We start from the raw sequence: 24,002 nt of genomic DNA on the forward strand, positions 1-24,002 counted from the left end.
CCGCGCGCCGAGGGTTCCGTACTTTTTAGTATTTGTTGCTATAGCGGCAACAGAAATACATCATCTGTGAAAATTTAAACTGTCTAGCTATCACGGATCATGAGATACAGCCTGGTGACAGACAGACAGACAGACAGACAGACAGACGGACAGACCTACAGCGGAGTCTTAGTAATAGGGTCCCGTTTTTACCCTTTTGGTACGGAACCCTAATAAAAACCAAAGTTTAAACTTAATTGAACACAAAATGAAACGATTCAAATTTGCACTATAAAATTTTGGGGACTTTCATTAAGCCAAAGCGGGTAACACCGAGCGCGGCTATTCGTTACGTTTCGTTCATTTTCGAGTTCAGTCAGTCCAACGTCGGCAGGCCGATCGGGCGTTACTACGCATGCGCGCCAACTGCGAACTGTTATGACATCGAACGTAAACAAAACAAGTGAATTTTTGTGATAAACTACTTTAGTTTTCTCCAGTTTCTTGTATGAAAACTTTGGATATTGTGAACGAGTTGGTGCTTAGTGGGAGTGTGTAAACGAATTGCAAGTGAGTTTCGTTTGTTTTTGCTTTTTGCATGCTTCTTTGACCGAAGCCGGCCGGCAAAATATTTTAGCAACCCAACTATAATGAATCCGAGTGCTAATTTTATTTTAGTAGGCAAGGAATGTTTATTGTGTACCTGGGAACGATTTAACGATGGTATTCGAAGTTTGTAAATAAATTGGAAAGCGAACTTAGTTAAGTAATTTAATTATAATGGTCAACATGATCGTTTATATTGTCGTTTAAGTGGTTTGTTTACTGAAATTTGCAAACGAAGTTTTGGGAATTAATTCAATTAGCGATAAGGGTGTTATTTTAATACATTAGTAATATTTATTACATTTTGTTTTGAATTATTATTTAGCTAACTAAATACATTCAAGCACCTTTGTATAGTTACTATATAATACATATAACATACTAGGTTTTGCCCGCGGCTTCATCTGCGTGGAGTTAGTAATTTGGGTAGCTTATTTTTTATCCAATCTGCTTTTTATCGATTCCCCATACAAACTTCCACCCCCCTTTTCACACCTTTAAAGGATGACTTCTGGGATAAAAACTACCCTATGTCCTTCTCCGGGACTCAAACTATCTCTATACAAAATTTCAACTAAATCGGTTCAGCGGTTTAAGCGTGAAGAGGTAACAGACAGACAGACACACTTTTGCATTTATAATATTTAGTATGGATTAGGGTGGATAGATGTAATAGTTACTGGTTTTATAGTTTGTGAGACTTATTAAGTGCTACTACTTACAGTACAGTGTTCTATGTAGCCGTATGTACAGTCAGAAGTAAAACATAAGAAATAGTTTCAGTTGGAGAAATGTTAAATTTATAGCCTACTAGCTTTTGCCCGCTACTTCGTCTGCGTGGACTTAGTGACAGCAGCTAAAGTAGCGCCTGGAAAAATTTTCATAGCAATTATTCAATTTGAGCATATTATGCACACAAATTAGCAGGCACTTCATTAATTATCTCAATTCCACCCCGTTGTTTACTTTCTTAAGGGATGATTTTCGGGATAAAAACTATCCTATGTCCTTGTCAGGGACTCAACCTATCTCTATGCCAAATTTCATCTAAATCGATTCAGCGGTCTAAGCGTGAAGAGGGAACACACAGACAGAAAGACAGACAGACCAGACAGACTTTCGCATTTATAATATTAGTATGGACTATAGGTATTATGTTTCGTGGAATGTAAAAAACGCTGATAGCTGTACCTACTTGAAACCTATACCTATATTAGCTAATAAAACAAATTTAATGTAGGTATAAGTTTAGCTTTCTCAGTCACTGGGGAAGGTAGGTACTTACGTACGTGCAAAATGGTCTACTCGTCGCTGGTAGTGCTAGTGTTGCACAGAACATAGGTATTTTGTGAGCAATTAGGTAAAGTAAGTACTTACCTACATATAGTAGCTGCCTTTTGTGTTACAATGCAAGTACTACAATAACTATAACAGTACAGTCAACATGACACAAATTTCAAAATAAATAGTCTCCATCAAATTATCAGATGGGCCAATGTGCTCAAAAATCTATCTAAGGCCTCCGTCATTTGTGACATATTGAGACAAAAGGTACCACACTATCTATGTTGTGGTAAAAAATCGATTACTTATATGTACTCTTTGTAGCATTGGCACCTTATATCCACCTGATACCTACTACCGAAAATAAATACATTGCGCTTGAAAACGGTATATTTATTTTCGTCCGCCTTGTGTTTGTAATTAAAGGGTTTTCCAGACGAATTCAAAGCAGGTGGGGCCTCCAACTCGTCGCGCCAGATAAGCTAAAGAGGCACTTCCGTTTTAATAGTGTTGCCATGCTCTAGATTATTTTAGGATAGTCTCGAATTTTGAATTTTAACGTGAATGGTATGCGTGCCTATATTTTTAAGGAAACTATTGCTGAGTACTTAATAGTAATTACTGAACTACACATAGGTATGTACTAGGTGTACAGGATAGTTAAGACAGGAGGAACTCACCGAATGAGGTATTTAATCTGTATAGCTTTATTAATTCCCAGGTTAATAAATACTCGCTGGGTTAGGTTAGCTTGATTAAACCTATAATAATTGTTAAGAGGTCACACCCCATACTCCCATTAACATAATCATTGGTATGATTTAAAACTGTGTCATTAAAACATTACCTAAGTTTGTCTAGGTAACAAAGAAATAAAGACAGTAACAAAGAATAATACAGGCAATCCATAAAATGAAACCATTTAAAGAGTGTGCCTCGAGATAAATAGGAAAATTAGAGAAATGAAAAGGACTTACGGCGCGATTCGGGAAATGAATTAGAGATTGACTAGATATGAAATGGTAAAGATATGTGGCATTCCACGGCAAAAGATACATGATGGCGGCTAGCGCTTACGTTGTATAGCGTCGCAAATTATTGCGGCGCTATGCGACGTAAGCGCCATCCAATATTAAAAAAATAAAAAAATAATAAAATCTTTATTTTGAATCATTCATGTCCATAGAATATTGTTAGTAATTATCTTAACTAACTATAAAGATAGGATTAGTAAACTATATAACTAAACTATTACTAAAGGTACTTATTTTAAAAACAATTCATATTTTATACCACGATATAGATCAAAATAGGTAACTGAATTTACCTATTTCGACCTAAAACGAGCAATGGCCATAGTTTGCCCAACCCATGTGCATTAAAATTGGGCAATCATACCTCTCTGCGAATACACTCAGAATTAATTGGAGCGGCGTTAAAATAGCGTAAGCGCCAACCGCAACCGCCATAAGGTACCTTTACCCGTGGGACGTCACATATCTTTACTATGTCATATCTAGTGAATCTCTAATTCATTTTCCGAATCGCGCCGTAAAACGCTGTAAGTAACTTAATGGATGCCTGTCTTGTAGTTTCCTTACTAACATTTAAAGGCAGTCTAGACGCTTCGATTTTCCATTAAGCCTAATAAGAACAGATTGCTAATTTGTTGCATGATTTTCGTATTCGTACTTGCCAAGACGTAAAGCGGAAACAGATATTGTTGTGCGACTTTTGTGATTATACGATTTTTATCTTCGACAGCTTCTAAGGGAATAATTATATTCTCATTTTAACTTATTGCTCGCTACAGCTGTCATTTCATTTCGTTTATGAGTTCACGGTTATTAATTTGAAGGATTTGGTTTTGCACCTTACTACTATAATGACACCATAAAGTCATAGAAAGAGCAAGTCGTCGGAAAGTTCCGTAAATTTAGAGATATAAGTACAAAATTTGCGAAATTAGGTACTCAAATGACAAGAACGCAAATTCAAAACATGAAAATAAAAATACAGATCAAGTATGTAGGTACCAAACTGTATTTGGGATTGTATCTTTCTTTCTTTCTTTCTTTCTTTGTAGGTATAATATTAGATCAAACGTCAATCCATCCGATGCAAATAAAACACTTGAGACTCGGATTGCAATTCGGAACTTATGAAGGTCGTGCTCGTGATGAATTGTGTTGACCTAATCCGTTTATAAAAATGTTTACTGTACTATTATAATTAATACATTTGCACGCAATTTTCGTTTTGTATTATTTTATAGCACTGTTTATTAGTAATTTAGATTTAGATTTAGATATTTATTCTCATAATATAAAATTACAATACAAATTATCTTAGACTAATCTACACGAATTTATATTATGATCGTCAGTACATACAATTTACATTATTTGATAAATTCAAAAATACAATTTTATTACATAATATACATTACATTATCAAATAAATTCAAAATTACAATTTAAAAATGTCTGAGTAAGTAATCATAATTTTATCCACTTATGTCAAAAACAAAAATTAAATATAATTAATTAGATGTGTTTAGACAAAGCTGCATAAGTAAAAGTCTACAATTCTACATGCATATTTAAATCAAATTAAACATAGCATACATGCATGACTTGTAAAGTTATGAACTTAGGTATAACTGCAAATAACATCAATTTAAAAATATGTCATTTGCAAAGTTATGCATGTACTTATGGTCCATTTCACGTGGCAACGGGCAGCCACGTTAGCACAACGCGGCTTGGAGACTTCACACACACCAAAACTCGGGCAAACTAATTATTTTAATAATGTACTTACCCTGGGTTGATCGAATTTGCCCTCAAACTTCCCTATATTGTAAATTTATAAAGCTGTTTTTGAGAAATTACCAAAAAAAAATATGCAAATGTATCTGACAAAATATGATAGATTATTTGCGCTACTTGCCGCAATTTAAACCTCCTTGCAATTAATAACTGCAGATAAACAACGTAACATCTACAGTTAATAATTGCAATGCAAGTTTTAAAAAAAAAACCGGCCAAGTGCGAGTCGGATTCGCCCACCGAGGGTTCCGTACTTTTTAGTATTTGTTGTTATAGCGGCAACAGAAATACATCATCTGTGAAAATTTCAACTGTCTAGCTATCACGGTTTATGAGATACAGCCTGGTGAGTGGTGACAGACAACAGCGGAGTCTTAGTAATATGGTCCCGTTTTTACCTTTTGGGTACGGAACCCTAAAGAACTACTTAGCAGTGGGATTGGTAGGTAACGTACCAAGTACCAATCCTACTGCTAATAAGTAGTTTTTTTAAGCAATTTTTCTCTCAAATTTAAAATACCTATAACAGCAAATCTTATAAATCTTTAATTGACTTATAAATTTGAACTAGGTATGCCTAATAATCGTCTCAAATTAACGACCTTGATTCTCATTTCCCGTCAGTCACTAATTTGGGGTGCGGAATTAACAATGAGCCGAGCGAGAAATTCTGGTATTAAAATGAGGTCACCCTACTTCTCACCGAGTTGCCTATTTATGATTTGGGTTGCCAAAAACCGTTGGAAATGGACTCGTTTTCTTATACCGGATTTTGCTAAAGATTTAGTTTGACATTTAGAATCACGTGATTTTATTCTTCGTTGGGTCGTATCGCTTAGATACGCTCTTGGAAAGTTGTTGATGACTGTCAGATTTGACAGTTTAAGCGCCCAAATGCCATACTAAATATGTAGTTATTTGCCGAAATAATCGTGGTGACGCAGATAAATTTGCGCAAGTAGCAAAAGGAAGGAAGTGTTATGCGGGCAACAATCCTAGAAGTTAACTAGTAAATTCCCATGCCAAGTAGTCGCTGATAAAATCATTTTTTAATAAGTAAGTAGGTTTATCTAACGCAGGCTCGACAAGGAATAAACACAGCTATTATTTTTAATATATTATATTTTATTAAATAGTTAGTAAGCAGTAGATAAATAGCCTAAGAATAGTGTAGCATCAACGTAGATATTATTTACCTCAATTATTATTTATTAGTCAGTATTATGCATCACTGCAACAACAAGTAGTACGTGATTTACAAAATAGTTAACCTATTCATTGAAGTCCCTATCTTATTCGTGAAGTCATGACTCAGAGTTAGTAGACTATGAGTAAGTAGGTTTACGACTATATCTAAATGAGTCAATAATATTTGAGCATCAGCCAATTTTAGAAATAAAAAGCGTAAGCGTTTAAACAAAATACACATTCTAGTAGGTATAATACGTACTTTCTTGTAGTCGTACTCATTTCCATACGAAATGAAGCCGCCTGGTTTCTTGGCAGAAAAGTTGCTGGTATATAAATACCTACCTATGCAATATAAACGATTGACGACCGGTCTGGCCTAGTGGGTAGTGAGTAGTGACCCTGCCTGTAAAGCCGATGGTCCTAGGTTCGAATCCCGGTAAGGGCATTTATTTGTGTGATGAACACAAATATTTGTTCCTTTCATGGGTGTTTTCTATGTATAATATAAATATGTACTAAACTTATATTGACCGGGATACAGACCGTGATTACCTTTTGTATTATTTATGAGCTCCCGATAAACGGTCTAATACGGTCGGTTCACTGTCTATATCCCGGTCAATATAAGTCTAGTGAAACTAACAGTGAATAATTCAAAACTCTAATTATAAATATGTATTTATATATACAAGTATGTATATCGGCGCCTAGCACCCATATACAAGCTTTGCTTAGTTTGGGGCCTAGCGGTAAGAGAGTGCGACTTTCAATCCGGACTATCCGGGGGTCGCGGGTTTAAACCCCGGCTCGTACCAAATGTTTCGGAACTTATGTACGAAATATCATTTATTACCAGTCGCTTTTCGGTGAAGGAAAACATCGTGATGAAACCGATCCCAATAAGGTCAACGTTTACCCTCTGGGTTGGAAGGTCAAATGTCAGTCGCTTTCGTAAAAACGAAAGTGCCTACGGGATTAGTTGCCAAGCGGACTCCAGGCTCCCATGAGCCGTAGCAAAATGCCGGGACAACGCGAGGAAGTAGAAGAATACATAAAAAATCTTCATTCTTAGATGATGATGACTTAGATACCTACTTTTGAACGCTAACTGTTGAGATATCTCTATTCGGAAAAGTATTCGATATTCGACCGTGGCAGATACATTGTTTCATACGCTACTGTTACTGACTGCACATGTAAGTACATAGCAATTTTAAATTAATTAGTAATTATGCTAGTACACCGTTCTCGTAAGTGCAATGTGAACAGTATGAACTGCAAACAATGAGGGTCTCTGGGGTCGAGGCCGCGTCGAGCTAATAGATCTTCCGGTCCACATGTTGTACAAAAATAGACTGACAAGTCTTGGGCGCGTTTACTACGCGGTCATTTTTTATTTTATTACACTTGCGGATCCGCACACCGCACCGGTGTATGAGCGAGAACGCTATAGTATTTATGAGTATTATATGCTAAAATACGCAAGACATCGATTTGTTATAATATATAGTCGACCCAGTGTAAACGCGCTTTTAGTTTATTTATAAACCGTCAAATTTAAACAGGCTAACAGCTGTTAAAAGTTCAAATGAAAGTTAAAATAACCGTTAATAAACAAGAAGAAACCACTTACTAAGTTAACAATGAGACCCTCTCACTGGTCAGCTGCGCCGGCGCAAAGGGTTGGCTTCCAATTACATTTCCACCCCAACTCATTGATTTTAAACCTTGTAACTACACTGTCAGAGTCGACGTTTCAACAACAGTATTTTAACCAGAACCGCGTTTAACCCATTCTGTGAAATGACTGTCAAAAAGTCCTTTCAAGTAGTAAATCTATCAATTTCAAGTTCACGATTAACGAAACATGTAGCGGCTGGGCTGGTCTCCGAGACATCCAAAGCATGAACGGACAAGGTATTTTATGACTAATTTACTATTAGGTACATACTAATTATTCGTGAAAATTGAGAGCAGGACATTATGGTAAAAGTATTCTAAAATAGATATGAAAACTTCTTTGATGAACGCTCCCGACTGAATCAAACTGATTTTTTTGTTTACATCCGCATTGTCGGAGTGAACGTACTAAAAATTCATAACCTTTTATCCCCTTGAATATATGTAATAATAAATAATAATTCAGCCTATACACGTCCTACTGCTGGGCACAGGCCTCTTATGCGCGAGAGGGCTTGGGCTATAGTCCCCAGTAGTGCCCACGCTAGCCCAATGCGGATTGGGGACTTTACATACACCTTTGAATTTCTTCGCAGATGTATGCAGGTTTCCTCACGATGTTTTCCTTCACCGAAAAGTTAGTGGTAAATATCAAATGATATTTCGTACATAAGTTCCGAAAAACTCATTGGTACGAGCCAGGATTTGAACCCGCGACCTCCGGATTGAAAGTCGGACGTCATATCCGCTCGGCCACCACCGCTTCCCCTCCCCCCCCTACCCCATCCCCTTGACATAAGGTTTAATTTAGCATCTTCGTAATCCTTTCAAACAATTTGCACTGTCCTTTTACGCATTACACTTGAGATTATAACAAGTCAAACAATACAACAACAAAACAAAAGATAGTGAGCCTCTCGACGCTCCGTTGTCTGTATTGACCAAACAGTCCTTACTATTGTCTCAATGGTCTTTTATGGCCATAGTAGACCTTTTCGATTGTTGTAGGGTTTTTTTTGCTGACATCTATTCATGGTTTGTAATCATGAGGTTTGTAAGCATATCGATATTACGCCATTCAAGTGTTTTGAGGTCCGTAGCTTTTTCATTTACGGACGAATCCTTTTTATTTACGGCGTTTGTTTTCTAATGTGGGTTGGAGGGACGATGACTAGATTAATAAAAGGCTGCCGAATTCCTAATAGTCAACTTTAAGACTTGTATTATGTATGCACACACATAATTTCACGCGAATGCAAATCACGTACTTAAGGTAGTACGTGAATTTTAAAGTGTTAAACCAACTGATTTCTCGGTAACATTGTTTCTGCGAATTTGCAAAGCCAATGTACATGTTTATATTATGAGAACAGGTTCAAAACGTTACAGTCAGTAATGTTCCCAACTTAGCACATGTCAAATAAGAGTAGAGATCAAACATAATGTTTCCCAGACAGAAGCATGTTTGGAAATATTCCGTGGGAGTGTGGGAGGTGCTAATTAAGACCAACAACATTAAAGTTTGAGTAGCTTTACTAAAAATTATGAAGGATAGGTCAGGGACAGCGTCATGCGTGACTAGGTAGGTAATTATAGATGTGATTGGTGCATTCCTATCCTTTTCAGATTAAACGAAGAAGTAATTGTGTGTGTTCGAATATAGCGATTATTTCTGTGTTTTCTGGAGTCTGTCTTCTAATCTATGTGGTCAAAGAATACCCTGGTTATGGTTCTGATCAGTATCAGTGATCATATTATTTTACTCAGTCTAACCATTTTATGTGATTTTAAATTGTAAAATAAATCGTTAGAAGAATATAAACATGTAAAACTGTAAAAACTAAACATATTTTTCATGGAGGTCGAGTAACTCTAATACAACGTTAAATGAAAAGCTTATACGATATATTATAGGTATCATATTATGTTAGGGGGATTGCAAATGTTGCTGCATTAATACCGCGCCAGCATAAAAAAAGTAATACATGTTGAAACTCGCACACAGAATGCTGTTATGTTATAGAACTGCTATACAGATATCATAATTCATAACCCGCATTACCAACTAAATTGGAGGGAAAAATAAACAGCCATTACGCGTACCTCCGCTTCCAGAGCATTCTACTCTACTTTGTAATTTTTTTATTAGCTTTCCCCTTTTTAGGGTTCCGTACCCAGAGGGCAAAAACGGGACCCTATTATTAAGACTCCACTGTCTATCTGTCACCAGGCTGTATCTCATGAATCGTGATAGCTATATTAGCTAGACAGTTTAAACTTTCACAGATGATGTATTTCTAGATAATGGTACGGAACCCTTCGTGCGCGAGTCCGACTCGCACTTGGTCGGTTTTTTCTTAAGCAATTTTGCGACATTTTTCATATTTGGGTTTTTTTTCATATGGTACCTATTATAAGTACTTAAGTAGGTTCCTGAAATATAATATATTGTGTCTTATGATTAAAAATAAAAAAAAACCGGCCAAGTGCGTTTCGGACTCGCCCACCGAGGGTTCCGTACTTTTTAGTATTTGTTGTTATAGCGGCAACAGAAATACATCATCTGTGAAAATTTCAACTGTCTAGCTATCACGGTTCATGAAATACAGCCTCGTGATAGACAGACGGACAGATAGACAAATAGACAGACGGACAGTGGAGTCTTAGTAATAGGGTCCAGTTTTTACCCTTTGGGTACGGAACCCTAAAAAATAAGTATCCTGTGAAATCAAAGAAAGCAATGGTGAATTGAAGTAAAATGTATTGGTAAATTTTCTTGATCGTAAAGATCTTTACGAGTCTGTTTTAATAGGTGTGTTTGGGTTAATTGTGTTCTCCCATTAAACTTGACATAAAGATCCGAAACTTCCTTTGTCTCGGGCATATTCACCTTCAGTCTCCTTTGCGGAATGACTTTAAGAATTCATGAGATGGAGAAACAGTAAAATTGTTTTAACAAGCAACCTTTGTTAAATCGCACTACAAGCATATTCTATCCAAATCTATCAGAGATCTTCACTATCGTTACTATGGCGCGGCTTCCATAGAATTCTAATTCTAATGGCTTGTTTGTTTATTTTGTGCTACTAAAACTTTTGTGGTCTGCATAAGCCAAATTCACTATAGTATAGTTTGATTTTGAATGACTAGAACCACGCCGATATCTGCGCGGATAAATATGTACGTAGTCAAGAGTAGCCAAAGCAATAAAATAATTCTTAAAGATGTCACGTTTTAAGGACAATAAGGGTAAATTAGATAAAAAGGTTCAGCAGAGGAATTTTAATGTCGAAGAGAATTCTTGGGGGGTATGTAAGAAAAGAGAGAGACAGTGAAAACCTTTCGAGTTCAGCCAAAATTCCAGGTAATCGTTTTCAGCATCGCCTAAATTTGCCAGCTCTGATTTCTACATGAGAGATCATATTGCAATTTCTCTGGTTAGTCCAAAACATGTGCTTACTATGTAGTCGGCGCAAGCAGTCATGCCTCATAACATAAATTAACAAGTAATGAAAAATTACCGTCGGGCATTACAAACGTCTGTGACTCATCTCATCTGTTTATTCACAACTAAACATCTTGAATCTTGACTCTAAATGGAGACATGTCGTGACCTGTTATTACTTGTCACGAACTTGTCTGTACTGTTAGACGTCTGAAAGTTTATGGATTGTTATAATTAGTTGAATTGACGGAGGCATAGCTCTCGTTGCGTTTGAATATTTAATTGGAACTGTCCATTACTTTGTACGTCTCAATGTCTCAATTTAAGATTTATTTTCAGATTCGGGTAAACTATTTACAGCCTGAGAAAAACTAATAATGTTTAGAAATTATAACTTTAGCAAGTCTAATTCTTTTGGAAGTTCCCTTATGCAACTCTGATCGCCAGTACCGATTCTGATTCATAATACCTAACCTAAGTGCAATTGACCTTAGTTATCTGACAACTGTTCTATTAATACGTTGTTAATAGTAATCGAATGATTTCGTATTACTAAATCATGCATATGATAATTGCTTTATGTTGATACTAATGGGTTTAATTCGACGTCGGAATTTGAATTGTCATCATAATCACGGAAATATTTACGAAATTTGAGTACTTACGACAGTTTGGATTTGCAGCATAATGTACTTTACTTTGCGGTTCACGGTCGTCGTTTGATACAACTTGCATGTAAATTACAATCCAGCCACTTATCAACTTGTTAGTGATATAAATTAATGTCTTGAATACCCAAGGCGCCAGTATTTCTTCATAATATATTTATTTGCAAGGATATTCCAGCAAAAAGTATGGATTGCTCTGTCCGTAATGACCCCTTGAGTCCGAACGGACATCCTGTACATATGAACATGATAACATGAAACAAAAAAGGCATGTTTAATAATATCGAATGGCTACCGTTTACTTGTTTTTTTTGCCCAAGGGCTTCATTCGCGTGCCTAAAATTACACTGGGAGTAAAATGAAGGGAAACATTAACGTAGAAACACATTTTAGCAATTTCCTTTCGGTTCGCGTGCCGTTTTTAACTTTATTTTTGCAATATACCTGTATTTTATAACAGAACTAATTAGACGATACTTTGTTACATGATTACATCTTTGACATTGAAGGAGGCACTTGTGCGTATGAATGTAAGTAGCTAATTATTGATGCAATTTGTCTTGTTCTTATTACATTCATTATCTTATTTAATAACATGACGTCAAAATTACGGGAAAAAATTGCTTACTTATAAATTGTAGCGCGATGGTTAGAATATTATTCAAGATACCTATATAGGTAGTTGCGTTTAATTACTCAGTCTCAGAGTATTAGCAATATCTGTAGTACCTGGGTATGTTTGTATGCCTAAACTTGAGAACGGTACTTACTGATCGGCTTTTAAACGTTACTTGCGTGATAAAGATCGACGTGGTAATACCACGGTGGTATACAATCTCCAAAGCAATTAGAGCTCGAAATGAATTCAATTCGGCTGTCGATTAATTTTGTTATGAAATAAGAACTCAAAATCGACATCATAAAAACATAAATCAATCATAATCGACTTGAATTTCGGCTGCAAGTTTGTAGTGTATGTTTATTATTAAGCAGAATTAAAATAAAAGTAAAACGTAGAACGAGTTTAGGGTCCAGTATTTACCACTCCGCTTTTTATTTTAATGAATTTAACTAATACCAAGGTTATTGTTATTTTATCTTAATGGTTAGTCAAAAGTTATAGTTTTTGTTGTCTTGACAGCATATTATCTTTTGCACCTTTTAAATTAGCGCCGTCTAATTTTGCCGCGGAACCTAAGCTTTGCATACCCCATGCTTTCAACTTTTTTTGTCAATTACTACCTACAGCAGCTCGGCCTGGCAGGCTAAGCGCTGCTCAAATCACAGATGATGATGAATGATTGCTGGGATTTCATTTAATGATCGTCTCGACTGGCTTCCAACTGGTTAATACGAAACGATGGTTCGAAATCGTTTCAACTTTTTGCTTTACTTTGGGATTCACTTTGTATTAAAAGTAAGTGTCTGATGTCATGAATTTGTTAGCTAATGATAAACAAGGTAAGATATAAACGGCATTTATTTAGGTCACTTAAGATCAAATAAACCTTATGTTTTGTACGTCTTCTTAGACTAGGTATCAAAGCGTGATGGAGATCACAGATCTCAAAACAACAACTGCCTTTGTTATTTTAGTCAAGTCGATATCAAATTGACTATTTAAATTCGATACGGCACTGTCTGTGAATGTGTTTAATTCAAGCCGTGTGCCTTTTAAATTATTCTGAATTTATTTGTGAATCGAAACATGCTGATTTCCCACAAGACGAACATAATAAAATTAATGAGGCACTATTATTTCAACATATTCTAACTTAGACACATTTGCAGGCATACCAGCCAAGCTGTCATTTACGAGAAGAATAGGTGTATATTATCAGAAATTCCGCTTTGTTATGTGTTGAATTTTTTGGAATGCAAAGTAGTTTATGTTACTTTATGATCCTTAAATTTATGCTGTCTGTTGCTTTTTACAAAGTGTCTCAAAATTACTTTTTTTTCATTATGCCATATAAACTCTATTTGGGAAAGAACTTTTGGATCTCGCAGGTATTTAGTTATCTTTGCAAGATCTTTGATTGCCGCATTGTGACACACTATACTTCATAGATCAAATCTATCGGCAGGTAAAGGAAGAATAGAGGTAAAACATTGGCCCCCGGCCTTAGAGAGGGATCAGAAATAAAACAATAATATTATAATAATAAATACTAACAATGTTAAACCGAATACTGATTAAGGATTCCCTCCACTCTCAAGGTAAGCTTTATGCAAATAATAGGTATAATGCCGCGAACGGCCGCGGAATACTGGCTTTACAATCACCCGGTGTTGTTTCAGAAACATGGAAAATCGCTAGTTGGATAATGAAATTATGGCAGAGGCCTAAAGCAATATTTTCCATGATGGAATAAATTCTGATGAATTTAATTTACTGAGTGAAATATAAATATTTATCGAACTTTATCATTTAGTATATTTTCAACACAAATGTTTGGTATTGGCACTATAAATATTTTTAATTTGGTTAACTTTTGCTGCTTCTTCCTGGAATATAGATTACATGCTCGGACGAGACTACAGAAACCTTTTTTGATAAATATTGTGTAATAACCGTGTATTGCCAAGTATGTTCCTAAAAAAGGACGGAAGGTACGGTTCGAATTTTAAAATAAATATAAAGAACGAGTTTAGGAAAGGAACGCAACGGTCGGTGTGGGCGAATGAATGGTGCGCTGGAGTCCATTGTATAGCTCGCAGAGCACAGGCATCGAATGATCCAGTATAAAACCGTTTTAGTTACGCTTAGATATTAAGGGTATCGATGTCACTTTACACTGGTACGCTTAAAACACGATTCGCCTGTGCTGGTGTTTTAAACGATAATACACGGTGCGCAGGAGGCAGGAGTAAGGTTGACTGATCTGTCACTGAACTGAATGATGTAACGATGTTGAGATAAAATTGTGAATGACTCGTCTATTACGTTGACGCTTGTTAAATAATCTTATGGGAATGTTGAATAAAATGTTACCTTATTCAAATTGGTGATGACACATCTTTTTAGGGTTCCGTACCCAATTACTAAGACTCCGCTGTCCGTCTGTCTGTACGTCTGTCCGTCTGTCACCTATATCTCATGAACCGTGATAGCTAGACAGTTGAAATTTTCACAGATGATGTATTTCTGTTGCCGCTATAACAACAAATACTAAAAAGTACGGAACCCTCGGTGCGTGAGTCCGACTCGCACTTGGCCGGTTTTTTTATTAACTGTTTTCTATAATTTGTCAAGACAAATATATACCGATGAGTGCTTAGCAAGTTTGGGGTACCGTTAGCAAACAATGACTTAACTATACAGGTTGTTATATACGAGCGCCATTATAAACGGACCTACGCTTATAATGGCGCTCTAATGTATGTTGTTTGAAGTTTGCACGTTAACAAAGTGGGGCGGTCAAACTACTTAGCCTAGTCAGAAATTAATAAGGTGGTAGATAGCTATGTCCCGGTAACTAGCAACTTGAACTCACGAACTTGGGAAATGTTAATAATTATCTTTGTCGCTTTGCAGGAAAATTGCAGAGAAATGAGAAATTACATATACGCCAACTAATCAACATTGGAAAAATCTCTTTCAGAATCAAAATTCAAACAAGGTTTTGTGCCCAGCCGCCATTCACTCGTTCCTTTCAAAAACTGGCAACACTACTATCAGGTGTGTTCCCGCCGTGCCCCTTTTTTTCAACGTCCGTTCCCGCATTTTTAAAAAGAATTAGAAAGGCACAACCGCCATGTAGTACAAGCTAAACTGTTCCTTAGGCTTATGTTTCACTGCCGAAAATAGCTTAGCCTCCATTAGCTTGATAAAAGTAAGAATGAATGGATCGTTTCTCTTACAATATGTTGCAACGGTTAAAAATTCTGCTTGATTGCTCGTAGTTTTAAAGAATGTAATTCAAGCGACTGCGGCATAAGTGTTAAATATTTATTGCACATAAACTTATAGCGTTCTTCTTATGATTGAATTTCTCATGATACCTCAGTACATTTTTGCTCCGCAGAAACCATTTTATCAATGGATAGCTACAATATAATATCAATAATCTTCACACGCTACGGGTTATGCTTTCAATTCCGAGATATCGGATATTTCTCACGTTGGTAATGTAAAAGTGAGATGACTTTCTAGGAGATTAAACATAAACATACTTTGCTGACGTTCGCTTGGTATATTTTATTACATACTTTTGGACGCTGTAGGTACAATTATCCTGTAGGTAAATTAAACCAACACCCTCAAACCGTGCGATAAAGGAAATGATAAAGAAAATAAATAATAGGCGAGTGTAATAAGAATTAAGAAATAATAGTGAGAAGTAATCGTTTTCAAGAGATTATTTTACGCTTAGACCTATACCTATTAGGGACCAGACACCAGACATAATACTTGCCTATACATACTTCTTTGAGTGTGAGTCCAACGAAATTAGTATATTGTTTTTAAATTTCGTGAAGCTTTCGGTTATTAAATGCAGGATAAGCTTGAATGGGTCTGTAAATTTTACGACTGACGAACAGCATCCTGTTTCTTCATCTACAATCAGTACAATCCTATATCTACTAAAGACATCACTGCATTCAGTCATGAACCAAGTTCTTCTACCGATATTTAAAATGCCGCAGCGCAACAGGCCATTTACTTTCCAATACTCATATCAAATTCAAGGGTTAAATCCGATAAGAAACTTTGAGCTGTACACGATAAAGTTTAGATTGTCTTCAAAGTTGAAGAGAGATGTGAAGGAAGTTGGTACAACTAAGAACGGAGCAACATCGGACGTGGGATGAACGATCGGAGGCATTTGCATTATGCGGACAAAAAGAAAGGAAGTGAAATGTCTGCGGAACATCGATACACTTATCGCATGTCTAATAAAAGCGTTCATCGATTAACAAAAAATAAGCCGTGACCGTGACTGCTACATGTTTCACTATCCAATTTCCAGGGAGCACATTGATGCTGGTTTTTATTTTATTACTGATCTCGTTTCGCCAGAATTGGATAAAAATCAATATGAAATATACATTGCAAATACAGAATTGCAAAAAAGATCTATCAGTTTTTTTTTAAACTGATCGGCGGTTGGCCCTAGTCACAACTCCAAAAAAAAGGTTCGTTAAAATCCAAAAAGAAGAGCCCAGAAATAACGCAGTTATGAGCCATAATTTGGTTATTTCGAATTGTGAAAAAAGGAAAAAGAAGTAAAAGTCGATTTAGGAAGAGCCTCGCGCAATTTTTTCAGATATTTTAACGAATCATTTGAATCTGTCCCCCGTGGGAGAAGCCTTTCGTAAATGGAAAGCGACTGGCTGGGAATTTTAGATTAGGCAAATAAGAATATACCGTACAATCACAATTTAGCCCGTTTTATCTAACTAGATTCCCTTCGGGTTTGAACAATTCCCATTATGACTGTATTTTATTTGTAACATCCTGCACTAATGACGCGTTTTTGTAATCAAGAATTAATGAAGTAATTTTGTTGCTCATTAGGCTGACGAATGTAAATTAAACTTTGGTATGTCTTCTACATTCTGCTTCCTTAAAAAATTAAAGCGCTGCTTTCTGTACAATGATGTCAGTTTACAGGTTCAGAGCGCATGTGCTTTTCAGACCGTTTAAAATATTTAAGAATTCGCTTGAACTGCAATTATTATGTGCTGTAAAACTAAAAATAGAGCACAGTATAATAACATAGTACCTACCAATCCTAACACGTAGCGATTGTACCTGGAGATCGTCCACTCGCACCTGTCCATTAATCCTCAGTTTATTGTCGTTTCGTGAAACGATCTACGATAGAGCAAGTCGAATCGGAAACAAGGCCGCGGCGGCGGTGTGCTCCGAATAGTGTTAATTACGGAATCATTGTAGCCATTTTGCCACGGACGCCGTGCCGGTCATTAACGGTCCCGTGAAGAATGGGTTGGATGGAGCATGCGCGGTGCAGCTGCTGAACGCACAGACTACTTCTGAGCAGGGGTGTAATTACAATTGCTTCTCAAATTCAAGCGAGTCGAAAGTTTAGACAACCCAGTAGAAAACGCTGTGATGTTACATATAGTTCTTACGGATTTTGAGATCATTTCATACCATACTGGTTTGCGCGTGTACTTGACTCAACAACGCTCGCGCAAGCAAAGGAGATATAAATCCAGCTACGCTTACTGGGCACATCGCCTCTAGCAAACCAGCATTAGGGTGACTTGGATTACGAATAGTTGACATGGATCTGGATATTAAGTTATACAATAGATTACTTTGTGGAAACTAGACAGCTGAACGCACGAACCACTTCAGATGATCGCCTTTTTGTTTTTGTCGCTTACCCACAAAAGCTTTCCATAGGCTTCCGTGCTTTGTGTCATTTGCATGTAAACTGTAGCAGTTTAGTTTTGTTAAGTTCGTGTTTGAAAGAAATTGAAGTCAAACTTAAATAGATACATGTCATGTGAATTGCTTGCATTGGAGATCTTTACAAAATGTTCCAATGTTATAATTTTGGGTAGAGAAAAAAGTCATTGATCCGTAAAGTTGAATGGGTTTTTGCCTTTCCTGTTATCTGGAAGAAAGCCCTAGTGAGATAAAAGTGTGTATTGTTGTTTTTGTGTGTTCTAGTTGGCTCATGCCCGGTGACTAGTGGAATGTTCACGGTCCGCGGCGCCTTTCGTAACAGTCTTCTTGAGCGCTAGTGCAAATGTTTTTGTGTGGATATGGTTTAATGGATTTGTGCCGGTTTCGAAGTGTTGACCGATTTAATTTGTATCTTCAAGATCGATATCTGCTAACGAACGCCTAGTTTTGAGTTACTAAGGGAAAGTTTGAAACAATGGATCCATCCGTGGATTGATGTTCATCTTGCCAAAGTTTGCTCTAAGCTGATTTTAGTTTTACCTACTAGTAAAAGTGACCGGCTAAAAAGATAAATTTTGATTCCATGAAGAGTCGTACGACTTAGTCTCTTATAAAATATCTTCTTATCAACTTACCAACCACAGTAAGTAAGATGTTTTCCAAAACGCTTCAAAAGTTGTAAACGATGAAGAATTTTTAATTTCCATTAAATTGTTCATAACGACTCAAACTGAGCAAATCTCAGGCTGTAAAACGCTGCAGTGCACTGCACGCAAAGTGTCTATTAGCCTCACTAAATGAAATTGTGGCGTGTGCGCTAAGCTCTTTCAGGGGCTCAAATCCTTCATAATTGGAGCGAATAGTCTTGCCAACTGCCGTTTTTAGGTGTGTTCTTTAATCTTATTGACGATATAGTACTTATTTAATGTCAACAAATCTTAGCCCGTTGTCAAGTTCATTTTTCATCTTGCAGACAGCTTACACATCCAAAGTTCTCAGACGGATCGGTGGACAAATCGCTCGACAAATCGTCGTCGTGGATCTCCGAATTCGCGAAGGAACGGATGCTGGAATGTCAGATCGTGACGGCAGGTGCACGGGCGTTGCTCCCTTCGCGGTGCCACTCGTGCCGAGTCCGCAATCGGACGCGCTTCTGATTTCAGGGTTCCGTTGACAAAACGAGCCCCTGAAGTGTACTAGAGTGTGAATTACTGCTTTGAGAGGATTGAGCTCGGAAACAATGGTATAGGATAATGCGTTTTGCGACATTCATCTTATTTCTAAGCCCGTAGTATTTTCTACTTTACCTACCGACTTTCAAAACAGGTTTACTATTTCACTGTATATTTTCTAATATTGTCTAGTCGCATACATACTAGTGATTAATGTCTTCTAGTTTATCATTTGCGTCGCCTAACTTCGAACTCGGGTAAATCCATCAGTCAGATTATGCGGTTTTGGTATTAAGAAAAGGTAATAGGGTAGAAATTTGCTGAGAGGGTCGAATGGATTTACCCGAGTTAGAAGTTAAGTGACACATTTCACTCAAAGTTGTCTTTTTGTTTCCTTATTTGCTACATATTCAAGACAGATGTTATACATCTCCGAGCGGCAAGTTTATGGCGAAGCGAAGATTATTCATATTCATAATATGTATCCCCGCACAATGTTGCATTGTATTGTTGCATCGGCAACTTCGCGAGGGCACAGTGGATGCGTCTTGGAATTCGGAATGCTCTGAGTAGCTCGAGATATTTCAAAGTTAGCCACATATTGGATCTGTAACTTTTACGAGAGTTCGGTAACATAGTAGTTATGGGTGTTTGTTTCATATTTCATATCATTGGAAACTGGAAGTAGTGAAATGTATTCACCGCGAAGAAATCTTATTTATTTCTGAAAATTTCATTTGACTCAGAATGTCTAAAAGGGTTTCATTTTCAAATATATCTAGAGTAGGTATATTTGGTCCCGGACGCTAAACATTTGATGCCAGAAATGCTTTTGAAAACTGCGGAAACGTTGTCAACTTGTCAATCTTTAATATAAGTCTTAACATTTTGTACGGAATACTTTTCAGTTACTTACATAGTTTCGTGCTTGACGATTAGTATTAGGAATGTCCTTTTCGATTCGCTCAACGTGATGAGTCATTGAACAAAATTGACGGGTCTGTTTTAAGTGCCGATATGAATTAATAATTCTTTTTATAAGTAGCTAATGGTCTGATGATTTTATAAAGCGTGTTCTACATATGTTTATTAGCTTCCACATTTAATTTAAACAATCACAATTTCGAATAAAAGCTAATTTTGTTAATTTTTCTAAGAAAACGTTTGCTCATTCACTTTGTCTCGGTTCGTTATCATAACAGTTTTACTTTCACTTTGTATTAATTAATTTTAATATATTTTCTGTTTCTGTCTTTATTTCGGTTTCGTCTCGATTCAGAGTTCACGTTTAGCTGAGTTACAAAGAAATCAATACGTCTGGAAAACTATTGTTCTGGTTTTCACACAACTGTTTCTCATTTTCTCATGATTATTGCGGGTAACTTGAGCTTCAAAGGTAATTTCGTCGAGGAATGCGCTTTGTATAATTGACACTGACAATCGAAACGTGGGTAACCTTCGCTTTACTCATATTTTGACTCGAATCGTTACCAAAGTTAATAGTAGATGTCATTGTATTATAAGTACTTTCATATCATCATAATTCATAATGAATAATAAGAAGAGCACTTTGAGCTCATGTTCATGTTAGGTACCTGCATGTCATCAATTTTGTATGTTTCAATGAATTAAAACATTCACACGTTACAACATAATACTTGTATTCAGATTTCAAACTAAGTATTATCTTATAAAATATTTCGGCTCTTATTAAAAGACTGCACTTAAGAAGAAGATTAGGTTTTTGTATTTGTCCCAACTGTTGTAATATAAGGTTGTAGGTACATATGAATGCTTACTTTGTGTTATTATTTTACATGGAAGCGCGGCTACTAAGTCGTTCACATAATTCCTTGGGATATAAAGGATCGTATTATTCTTGTGGGCATAACGTCTAGGGAACACATTCAGAAGATGTCTTGAGAATAAAAATAATGCATATATCGTGTAGTATTAATGGGAGACCTTTTTAAAAGAGGCATGGTGTATACTTGTAGAGTCAGCTGAGAAAAAGTTACTAAGCAAGCGATTTGTTTAAAATTATCTAAGTCCACAGGTATTTTGGTCTCATTGCAAATTGCAAGAACGTCCAGCCAGGATTATCTGGAGCGCTAAATTATCTTGAGTAGGTATTGCTACTCTTAGTTCGAAATTCGAAGGTTAGATTGATTTTTTATCTGTTTTTCGCTTTGTAAGGAATTCGCAGTAGAAATAACATAAGTAGTTACCAAATACAGTGTGGAAAAAATTAATGGGCCCTGGAGGGAAAGTGCCTTAAAACCTTATAATAAGTTAGCTCATTTTACTCAAAGGAAACATTCTTTTATTTCTAAAAAGAAACAAAACTGCATGCAAAGTTTTTTTTAAATTAGCTTGTCTCGCCCGGAAATCGAACCGACTAAATATTCCAAAAATAAACATTTGCTCTTTTAATCTACTAGTCAATACAGTTAATGATAATGATAACATTTCTCCAAGAAACATTACACTCGTCTGTCGTACAAAATATCCATAAAATCAATTATTTAGTACTCTAGAATATTTTTAGATAGGCGAAATTGAAAAAAAAAACAAAATCTTTGAATGTAGATTTGTTTCTTTTAAAAATAAAAGAACGTTTCATTAAGTAAAATGAGCTAACATAAGGTTTTAAGGCACTTTCCCTCCAGGGCCCATTTATTTTTTCCAGCTTGTATAGCTGTTCGAAAATGTTTAAGTCTAGACAACAAGTTTTACAATTATTACAACGCCGTTCTCTAAATAACAGTTACATTACAAACAATTGGTCATAAAACAAGTCTGCGCAAAGAATTAAACTTTATTCTCGTCTAACAAGTAACAAGTTAAAATACCGTGGGAGCTGGATGTCTAGTCTTCGTTGTTTAGGATTATGTAATGCTTGTAACTTCTACATTGCGTTGTCGATTGTCGAAGGCGACAGTTTGTGCACGAAATCCGAGGGTTCGAAGAAAGCGGGAGGGTGTGGTGATAGAGTTGGGGTTCATTTCGCTTCCTCGAACCTCGTGCGCAAGTCTAGTATAGTATCGGCAAACAGTAGGTACTTTACTACTTGTCTGTTGGCTCGGTGGGTGGACGACATTCGTAAGTTTGCGGTTTACTTCTGGATGAGATAAGTTCAGGAGTCTCAGGACCGGGACAAGTGGCGTACTAGAAGAGAGGTCTATGATCAGCAGACGGGCGATCCTTTATCTGATATGATGATGATGGAGAAGCCAGAGCTGCGGTTTACCGACCCCTGGCCAGGGACCGGCCCGCTATCCCTTATCGGGGTTTTATAAGGGTATTGCATAAGGCTTAACTCACCATACCCTTTGCCAGACGAAACCCTTTGTTTTGCTTTTAAAAACCCTTATATAAAGCTACCACATTTGAGTAATCGGTAGCCCAAATACCCTTACAAAACCCTTATCATCCGCTCACCAACACCTTGCATATTGCTTATAAGGGTTAGCCTTATAAAGGGCTTCACTTTTAGCATATAAGCGTGCTAATTTAAGTCGTCTACCTTTTTCATAAAGCACACATTACTTCGAATCCGAGCGATCGTCGGCGGCGACGGCGGCGTTCTTTGACTAGGCACGTATTTTCTTTCCTTTTCATACACTACCGTAGATATATACTAATCCTGTCTCTTTCACGCAAAGGGAAACCTTTATAAAAATCGCTTAAAGATAAGGGTAACCCTTATTAAGGGCTAGCCTTATTTTTGGTTAGCTTTTCGGTAAGGGTTAGTCAAAGGTAGGGGTATGAATGGGCTTGCAGTTCAAAAGGGAAAGTCTTTCAATGTGTTAGCCGTGTTTAAGTGTCGCCCATTGAAAGGGTTTTATCGCGGAAAGGGTTGTCCGGTCCCTGCCCCTGGCCATTTGGACATTATCCCCCTTATTCATAAAACTAAACAATGTTACAAACCTCTGTTAAACTTTGTCTCTTCCTAATAAACAGAAAGGGACAAACGATTATCAACGGTTTGTTAGATTTTTAGAGCTTTTAAACAAATGGAGATACATTAAGATAATGGAGATAAATTATTGTAAACGGTTATTTATTATTCTTACTGCGCGTATTGAATAAAGATCGGTAATGCTTACAAGTTGTTGTTTAAAAGTGGTTTTCAAATAAAAACCATACGATAGCGACATATGCTCTGTACTATCGGGTGTCACTTGTCATACTAGAAATGCAGCGGCGGTATTATGGTCGCATTTTTATCACTTTTCATGTGCGTCACTTTCGCACTTACATACTTGTTGGACCGTGACAAATGATAAAACACCGACCATCTTAGCCCTACAGATATGTTCTGTCGTCACGAACAGTACCTAGGTAATGCCTGCACTGCGGTATTTGTGCATATTGAGCTTTCACGGTAATTTGCTGAGTTATGGACTATCTAGCTCAGTATTAGCACGATACCGAATACACGAACATGGTTACACGGTACCGCATATTTGCTAGTTGATATACTTAGTTATTTGTTTACGTACTATCTTCAGGGATCAAGGTACGTAACGTAATGCTACGATCATAATATAGCAAACTTAGGAGCAAAATACTTTTCCCCTCACTAGCTCGGAAAGCCGTCTTTTATCCTTTAAAACAAGCGGGGAAAAACGCATTTTATCCACTAGTAGGGAAAGTAATTTGACCTTTGATGGAGCGTGTCGTAAAACGCTCATAATAATGGTTCGTTCGATATTAATTATCATTAAATAAATGGTTTGAGAATTTAATAAAAAATACCAA

General features: G+C 36.6%; 1 protein-coding gene across 1 annotated transcript in view; it reads left to right on the forward strand.

Annotated features, from left to right (window-relative positions):
- The first annotated feature begins 234 nt into the window (after window positions 1–234).
- LOC134746785 (MOXD1 homolog 1-like) overlaps window positions 235–24,002 on the forward strand; it is a 75,637-nt gene continuing 51,869 nt past the window's right edge. The window contains exon 1 of the mRNA XM_063681328.1: window positions 235–549. The gene's annotated coding sequence lies outside the window, so the exon portion shown is untranslated. The remainder of the gene's footprint in view (window positions 550–24,002) is intronic.

The sequence above is a fragment of the Cydia strobilella genome, chromosome 13 (genome assembly GCF_947568885.1).
Source record: "Cydia strobilella chromosome 13, ilCydStro3.1, whole genome shotgun sequence".
Taxonomy (NCBI): Eukaryota; Metazoa; Arthropoda; class Insecta; order Lepidoptera; family Tortricidae; genus Cydia; species Cydia strobilella.